At 55.0% G+C, this 8,940-nt stretch overlaps 1 protein-coding gene across 1 annotated transcript in view; it reads left to right on the plus strand.

The window, feature by feature from the left end:
• PTPRN2 (protein tyrosine phosphatase, receptor type, N polypeptide 2) overlaps positions 1 to 8,940 on the plus strand; it is a 373,453-nt gene that overhangs the window by 8,197 nt on the left and 356,316 nt on the right.

Genomic DNA, 8,940 nt, shown 5'->3' on the forward strand with positions numbered 1-8,940 from the left:
CTGGCTCCACACCCAGGAAGCTCCAGAAGCTTTACACCAACCGCATCCCAGGGTATGCGGCGCCCTTCAGGGGAAAGACGTGCCTCACGGCATTGATGTCCTGGCCTCGCCTTAGTTCTGACGGGAGCTTGACGTGGGGCAGGGTGCAGCATCGCATGCACAGCGAGCAGCGGGGTCGGGCTGTCCCCAGCCCTGTCGCTGATGAGTCTGATGTGGACGCCATGCTGTGCAACCGTGTGCTTTCTTCAAGGGACGGGGGCAGTGTGTCCAAAGGGAAGCGTGTCTGTCTATCTGCGTGCACAGGCATGTGTACAGGAGCGTGTTGAGGGGTGTGCAGGTGTGTGTACAGATGTGCGTGCAGGTGTGCACACAGCCCCACCTCGCATTGGGTCAGGGGTCGAGCATCCTTCCGGGCTGACCCCCATGGAAGGGGCTGTGTTGGAGCCGGGACCCTCTCTGCTGACCCCGCCGTGGCCTCTGCACTCTTGCCTCCATGCGTGTTTGCTCTCGCTGCACCGCATGCAGCAGACCCAGCCCGGGTCAGAGCCAAACGGAGCTGAAGGTGCCGTTCTCGCCTGGGTTGGGCATCGTCCTCGGGCTGGCATCTCTCCAGGCCTTTTCTGAAGACCCGCCTGCCCACTCCGGCCTCGTCACCTCCAGACAGAGACTGCACTCTCTCTGCCTCCACTCTCTTTGCTCAGAACTGTTAGCTCCTGCTGCGTGTGTGAGAATCACGTGTGACACAGACACCCGGGGCCTGGATGGTGGTCCTGCCGAGGGCGCAGCTCCAGTTGTTGAGTCAGACCCTTCCGGCTGCCCGGTCAGACCTGTGCTGGGGGTTTCCGTTTCGTGGCAAACCCTGCTGCCGTGTGCATGTGTGTGCTCTGTGTGTGTCCCTGTGTCTGTATGTTGTATGCGTGTTTCCATGTCTGTATGTTGTACATGTTTACGCGTGTATGTGGACACATACGTTGTGTGTGCTGTGTGTGTCCCTGTGTGTGCCGTATGTATGTTTCCATGTCTATGTGTGTGCGTACACGTGTGTGTACACGAGTACATGTGTGTGTCCCCGTGTTTGTGTGTCGTGTGCATGTTTCCGTGTCTGTATCTGTGTATGTGTGTGCGTACACGTGTGTGTACACGAGTACATGTGTGTGTCCCCGTGTTTGTGTGTCGTGTGCGTGTTTCCGTGTCTGTATCTGTGTATGTGTGTGAGTACACGTGTGTGTCCATGGGTACATGTGTGTGTCCCCGTGTTTGTGTGTCGTGTGCGTGTTTCCGTGTCTGTATCTCTGTGTGTGTGAGTACACGTATGTGTCCATGGGTACATGTGTGTGTCCCCGTGTTTGTGTGTCGTGTGCGTGTTTCCATGTCTGTATCTGTGTGTGTGTGAGTACACGTGTGTGTCCATGGGTACATGTGTGTGTCCCCGTGTTTGTGTGTCGTGTGCATGTTTCCGTGTCTGTATCTGTGTGTGTGTGGGTACACGTGTGTGTCCATGGGTACATGTGTGTGTCCCCGTGTTTGTGTGTCGTGTGTGTGTTTCCGTGTCTGTGTCTGTGTACGTGTGTGAGTACACGTGTCTGTGTACGTGGTTACCTGTGTGTGTGTGTACCTGGGTGCGTGTGTGTAGTGTGTGTGTGTCCCTGTGTCTCCATGTGTCGTGCGTGTGCACGGCCGCTGGTGGAGCCACCGCCCACTGCTCTGCGTGCTTTTCCTCCCGCCAGCATGTCCTGATGCTGGAGGACTGGTCCCAGCGTGGGTGCAGGGTTGCTGCTCTCTGGGGCGTGAGTGTGAGTCGTGAAAGTGCTGGAGGGGCTCCCGACCTCGGGAAGACTCTGAGTCTCCATGAACCACAGAGGACGGGACGGTGGGCTTCAGGGCGGGACCCTCCAGGCCAAGCGTCCTCTGCATCACAGGACGTCCAGAGTGAGCGGCTGGCACCTGGACCCAGGGGGACCCTCACATCGGGCTCGCCGCTTGCTCTCACTGACTTTTGTGTAAGAGGGAACTGCTGTCAGAGGGTCTGTTCTCTGCATCCCGAGTCCATTTCCTTGGCTGCACCTCTGGGCCTGAGCACTTACTGCTCTGAGCGGCCAAAGTAAAAGACCATTGTTTTATCGTGGCTTCTTCTGCCAGGTGGAAGGTCTTTGGTGCAGACGAGAGCTCTGTGTCCTTAACTCGGTCTGCCCCGAGTGGGATGCTCACAGACACACGGAGTCTCCCCTCTGTTGTCAGATTATTGGGGATTTGAGGTTCTCTGGGGCGGGATTTCACCAGGTCTCAGCTTAAGCCTTAATGGATCAGCTATTAACTGACAAGAATCCGACACCATTCTTTTTTTTTTTTTTAATAGAAAAGGACTTTGTATGTTTGGTTGTTCACAAGAGGAGGAGCATGGCGGGGAGCTTGCATTCTCTCTGAGGCTCACGGGGACCATGCCACTGACCTCACTGCCTGCCTTGCCCTCACTCGTACGTTTCCGGATGGGCGGGCAGGAGTCTGATCCTCCCCGTTTACGTTTTCACACTTGTCACAAACTGGGTGGATTCAAGACGTGTGAGGGGCAGGGTAGCCATCCCTGGTCCTCCCACGGTGATTTGAGAGTTATTTCAAGTCATGCTGATGGCAGAAGACCACAGTGGACAGTGTGTGTAAGACAGAGAAGAGCCCGCATGCACGGCGGCTGAGCAGGCGCTGGGGCCCCCGATTCTGCACGGTGGCGACGCAGGTGCTGGAGCGCCGGCCGGCACGAGTCCTTCAGGGACCCCCGATCCTGCACAGGGGTCATCCCAGCTGCAGAGCCTGAGTTTGGGGAAGTGAACCCATGGCCAGGAGCATGTGCAGAGGTCCTGCCCACCTCGAGTGGTTTGTGGATGAGGCAACCGAGGCATGGACCCTGCGAGCCCAGCAGCCTTCCTGTGGCTGCACTCCAGGGGCCCGGGAGGCGTCCCCACAGCCTGGGCTCAAGGACTCAGGAGCCCCGGTAACGGGACAGAGTCGCGGGTCCCTGTCTGACTGGCTAGATGGGGGAGCAGGTTTGTGTTCCTCTTCCTCGTGCAGAGTTGAAACGCACACGAACAGGATGCTGACCCAGGCCCAGAGGCCTGGCCAGTCACCCACCCACTCCCCACTCTCCTGCTGCTCTGACACAAACCCCAGCTATGGTGTCTCAGAGGCGTGCGGTGAAGTACCTCTAAAATAGCAGGATTCTTTCTTTCCAGCATACCGTGATGCCACGTCACACCTGGAAAGGAGCCCAGATCCCTTACTATCATCACACATGGAGCCCGTTCCCATGTCTGTGTCCAGAACTTGTGTGTCTGCTGGGTGACCTGGGAGGCAGAGGAGGTGCCCCTTGTCGGTGGCTCTTTGCTCTGCGGTGGCCCAGGAGCCATGGGCTCATGTTCAGAGGGTTCTAGAGCTGGGCTGGGCCTTGCAGGCTGCTGTCGGCTGGAATTCTAGAAAGAACTGGAGGATATTTCACGTTGTCTGGGCTCTAACCGTGGTGGTCGGGAAAGTGAGAAAACGCCATTAAAGTGCAGTTATGACAGTGTCCCTTGGGCCCCAAACTTTCCAGGTCAGCGTGGCCACATCTGGCTGCCAGAAGGTGCCAGGAGGAACGGTAGTGTCAGGGGCTCTTGTGGTCTCTGACCGTGAGCCCCCTGCCCCCATTGGATCCTTCTGCTGCAGCAAAGGTCTGTCATTGGGGTGGGGTGGGCAGGGGACGGAAGCCCGGCCCGGCCCGCCAACCGGGCCTGAGCCTGGCCTCACCCTCTCTCTGTGTGTGGTCCCCACGCTGACTCCTGCCGGCAGCTCTGCAGCTCAGACTGGCAGCGTGAGATGGAGCAGGCTCTTAGAGGGTTCTGGCGAAGTGGAAACCCTGTTCTCCTCTCGCTGAGCTGACATGGTGGCAGGAGGGAGGTCGCAGAAGACACGTGCGCCTGTGTGTGTGTCCCCAGCACGCCGCGCTGGCTCCTGTGTCTGTTCACCTGCATCTGTCGTCTGCTTATCTGGATCACCTGTACCTGTGTGTCTACAGCACGGGTCTGTCTGTGCCGACACGTCCGCGTCTACATCTGCACCCCCACTCACACCTGTTCCTGCGTCTACACCCGCACTTGTATGTCTGCACGCACACCTGTATATTTATACACATCTGTATGTCTACACATACATCTGTCTGTCTGCACGCACACCTGTATGTCTACACACACATCTGTATCATCTCTATCTGTATATACACCTGCACCTCAGTCTGTGTACATGCACACCTGTCTGTCTGCACGCACATCTGTCTGTCTGCATGCACATTTGTATGTCTACACACACGTTATGTCTACACACATCCCTGTGTGTCTGCACGCACATCTGTATCCTCTCTGTCTACCTGCACCCACGCCTGCGTGTATCCACACCTACCCCTGTGTCACCGACACCCACATCCACATCTGTATCTACCCAGCCATCGGCTCTGCTGTTGGATTTCCATAATCATCGGGAAAGTTTAGCTTTTCATCTTCAGTGGTGCCCTGAGCATCCACGGTAATCCCCACAGGCCCTCACCCTCTCACCCCTGCAATTGATTTTTTGCAAAGTGTGGTCTGTGTTATAAATGGGCTGAGACTAAATCTGCAAAGTTAAGAAGTTTAAATTCCACTTCTACATACAAAAGAGTAGGAAAGAGGGAGAAAATACGAAAAGATGAGATTTTCTTTGCTGTCAAAATAGTAGTAAGTCTGCAAACGAATAATGAAGCCAGAGGGAAAAGGGAAAACGGAAAACACTCTGTCCTGAGATGGCAAGTGTCCATTGGAAGTGCTGGCCCGTGGTCACATCAGGGTCGGTTTCAGGCTTCCGATGCTGGACGATCCCCCTTGGGGTCGGGAGGCACAGGCGGGTGCAGAGGTGTACAAAGGCCCCGCGTGACCCTCTCTGGGCAGGAGGAGGCTGGGGAGGGCGGTGCTCCCTGACAGGCGCTCCACAGTCTGGGACACATGGTGTGTCTGGATCGCATCGTGTCGTGGAAGCAGGTGAGAGTGATCCTCTCAAGAAGAAAAAGGTCAATTTCCTTTAGCGGTACAAACTCCTAACAAAGCAGGTGTAGAGGGAGCATCCTCAGCACAGTAAGGGCTGCAGCCACAAACCCCAGTAGCACCACACTCAACGGGGAAAGGCCGAAAGCTTTCTAAGATTGCACTACTGCTGACTGGCTCTGCGGTTACCATGAGGCTTACATAGAGCGTCTTACATTCACAGGTCTGTGTAGGTTGATAGCAACTTAACTCTGAATGCATACAAAAGCTTTACATTTTTACATTACTCCCTTTTATGTTTTTGATTTCCATGCACTTTTTATAAAGATGACTCTAAGACATTTTGTACTTAGATTCGTATTAAGCATTTGGCAGATTTTTTTCCCCTGGAGAGTAAAATTGTTATGGAGACTATATTTGTGGAGAATATGTTTATTCAAATGTCCTATGGAGAAGATATTTACTAAAATTTTGAATATATTTATGTTGAGAAGCACAGTCTCATCTTGATGTTAAAAAATGATGTTGGAAAATAGCAGTTTTTTTCTTACAATTTTTTTTTTTTTTTTTTTTACCTCTGAAGAGTTGATGGTTGTTAGGAGTCTTTTAGGAGAAGGCAATGGCAGCCCAATCCAGTACTCTTGCCTGGGAAATCCCATGGATGGAGGAGCTTGGTAGGCTACAGTCCGTGGGGTCTCAAAGAGTCGGTCATGACTGAGTGACTTCACTTTCACTTTTCACTTTCATGCACTGGAGAAGGAAATGGCAACCCACTCCATATTCTTGCCTGGAGAATCCCAGGAATGGGAGCCTGGTGGGCTGCCGTCTATGGGGTTGCACAGAGTCGGACACGACTGAAGTGACTTAGCAGCAGCAGCAGTCTTTTAAGGCTAATTTACTGAGTCGTTCAGGACTGTTAGAGACTCAGGTGAGTCTGCCTGTGTTCGGCCCTCATGGGAGTTCAGTTTGGCCCACAGGTTATCATGGGCTCACTCACCCCTGCTCTGAGAAGTGGGTCTTTGTTAGACTTCCGCAGGGAAGGAAGGTGGTGCACCCTGGAGCTGGAATTCTGAATTATCACCGTGCCCTCCACCTACATCCCTGTCCTTGTCAGAAGCATCACTCGTCTGCACTAGAGAGAATTCTTGTGGGTTAACGAAAATGCTAGCTACCTTGGAAGATGATTTTAAAAGATAAACATCATAATTTTTATAGAACAATCGGTGAATCCCATGAAAGTCTCATTTTATTGACTGATTTCAAGTATCTCAGCAAAAACGTTGGTATCGAGGCCGACTTGTTTTCGTGTTTTGTGATCCATCACTCAGTTAGTTTCCGACCTTTGGAGAATTTTTGAATAAACCGTGACATGTTCACAGTTGGGAAGTGAAGCAGCCGAAGCTCCGCCAGCCCTGGGATGCAGCGCCCCCCGAGGTGGACGTCTGTGGGCGGGAGGGACAGACCGCTTGGAGGTGGATCTCATCTGTCTCAGAAGAGGCGGTGACACTAGGAAAAGAAGACGTGAGGGACTGCGGGAGCGGACGCGGTTCCGTCTGCTTGGGGTGGGGAGCCTTGGGGTGGGGGGCGTGGTCTGGTGAGGGCGTGGTCAGTGGAGGGCGTGGTCAAGGTGAGGGTGCGGTCAGAGGGCGTGGTCTGGTGAGAGCATGGTCAGAGTGAGGGCGTGGCCGGGTGAGGGCGTGGTCAGAGGGCGTGGTCTGGTGAGGGCATGGTCCGGGTGAGGGCGTGGCCTGGTGAGGGCGTGGCCTGGTGAGGGCGTGCGGGCAAGATGCGTGTCTGCCCCACAGTCCCGAAGCTGACACACCAGGGTGCACTTGACCCTTTCAGTTTGTGTCTTTCTTTGAGGATTTACTGGTAGTGTGATCTTCGGCACTGAATTTAATTTCTGGAGTCTCAGTTTCCACCTCTTTCAAGGGAGGTTAATACAGGCCCTTCCTTCCAGGTTTGTTGTGAGCAATGAATGAGATAATTTCCATAGAATCCCTTGTAGTTGAGGGCGGAGAGTTGCTTTTAAGTTCTCACTGGTCTTAATGTTTCTGAAAAGACCCTGATGCTGGGAAAGACTGAAGGCAGGAGGAGAAGGGGATGGCAGAGGATGAGATGGTTGGATGGCATCACTGACTCGATGGGCATGAGTTTGAGTAAACTCTGGGAGTTGGTGATGGACAGGGAGGCCTGGCGTGCTGCAGTCCATGGGGTCACAGAGTCGGACACTACCAAGCGACTGAACTGAATGTTTCTGACCCTCAGGTCATGGTCCCTAGTCTTTGTTTTGAGAATGGCCTCAACACTCCCCTGACAGACTTGGATTTCCTCATTTTGACCCAGTAGTGATCTAGGCTGTGCAGGGGTGGGGCGGCTGCCATGAGAATGGGGTGTGGCGGCTGCCATGAGAATGGGGTGTGGCAGCCTCTCGCATGCTTCCTGTACGGGATTACGGGGCCCTTTCCCCGTTTTGCTGATGTACAGGCTCCCCAGCACACGCCTCGCTTAACGAGCAGGCTGTCTCAGGAAGGAAGAGGGGCCTTAGAAGGGAGGCCCCGCCAGCTCTTGACGGTGACCCTTCCTGCCCTGACGGTGTGGCAGGCGGAGCACCCGCCGCCACTCCCGCTCCGACGTCTGACCTCCGGGTGCTAGAAGCGCGCCGTCTCTGTTCCAGGCGGCAGGCGTCCAGGAGACCCCGCGTCAGGTGTCACAGTCGGACCCTGGAAATTACAAGTGTCCGTCCAGTGATTTTTGAGATTGACTACAACTACTTTCTAAGGAAGTTCAGACCATGAAGTGACAGATGATGGCCACGTAGTTTAAAAACAAAAGAGAAATAATTGCGCGCTGGGTTTGAGTACAGTCGACAGCCTCTCATTTGTCTGACTTGAACAAGAATGGGGCCACCGTTGTCACGAGCCATTTGCCCTGCTTGCCCTGACAGTGCAGCAGGAGGGGCTGAGGTGTCCCCCTGCAGCTCCTGGGAAGTGTCTGTGTCTACAGGTGTGTGTGTGCACACCTGGGGAGTGGCCATGTCCGCAGGGGTATGTGTGCACACCTCGGGAGTGACTTCAGGGGTGTGTCTGTGTGTGCACACCTGGGGAGTGTCCTTGTCTACAGGGGGGTGTGTGTGCACACCTTGGGACACACACCCGGGGAGTGTCTGTGTCCTCACGCATGTGTGTGCACACCTGGGGAGTGTCTGTGTCCGCAGGGGTGTGTGTGCACACCCGGGGAGTGTCTGTGTCCGCAGGGGTGTGTGTGCACACCCAGGGAGTGTCTGTGTCCGCAGGGGTGTGTGTGCACACCCGGGGAGTGTCTGTGTCCGCAGGGATCCGTGTGCACACCTGGTGCATCCGTGGCTGTCCTCAGTTGCCGCCTTCTGGGCTCAGCCTCACCACAGAGCCAGGGCTGCAGCTGTGGTTCTGTTCAGGGCAGCCGGTGGGAGGACTGTAGGGTAGCCACACATGCAGATGCACCACTTTTAAAACATTCTTATTTAAAACCTGGTGACATAAAAGCCTGTGGAGAGTGTGTCTGGGAGGTTTGGGGGTGTCATCCATCCTTGTTGCGTGGGTTCCCAGCCCTGAGGGTTACTCACTGTCTCAGGAAGCAGGATGGTGGGGGTGGGGGGGCAGTCCCCCATTGCAGAGGGACCAACCTGCTGCTCCCTGGGCCCATCTCACTCCCCAACACACCCATTCGCACTGTGTTGCTCCTCTTACTGGTTTAAAGTGCGGTGATTCATCCCGGCTGGAGAGACACTTGCTCCCAGCTGCCCCCTGCCCCACCCCAGGCCGAATAATGGAAATACAGGCAGGGCGGCTCTTGGATCAGCACGGGGTTGGGGCGCGGAGTCCCAGGGGGTGCGGGGTCGGGTTCCTCAGAGTGAGGGGGCGGG

Source organism: Bison bison, unplaced genomic scaffold (genome assembly GCF_000754665.1).
Source record: "Bison bison bison isolate TAMUID 2011002044 unplaced genomic scaffold, Bison_UMD1.0 scf7180017864503, whole genome shotgun sequence".
In the NCBI taxonomy this organism is placed as follows: domain Eukaryota; kingdom Metazoa; phylum Chordata; class Mammalia; order Artiodactyla; family Bovidae; genus Bison; species Bison bison.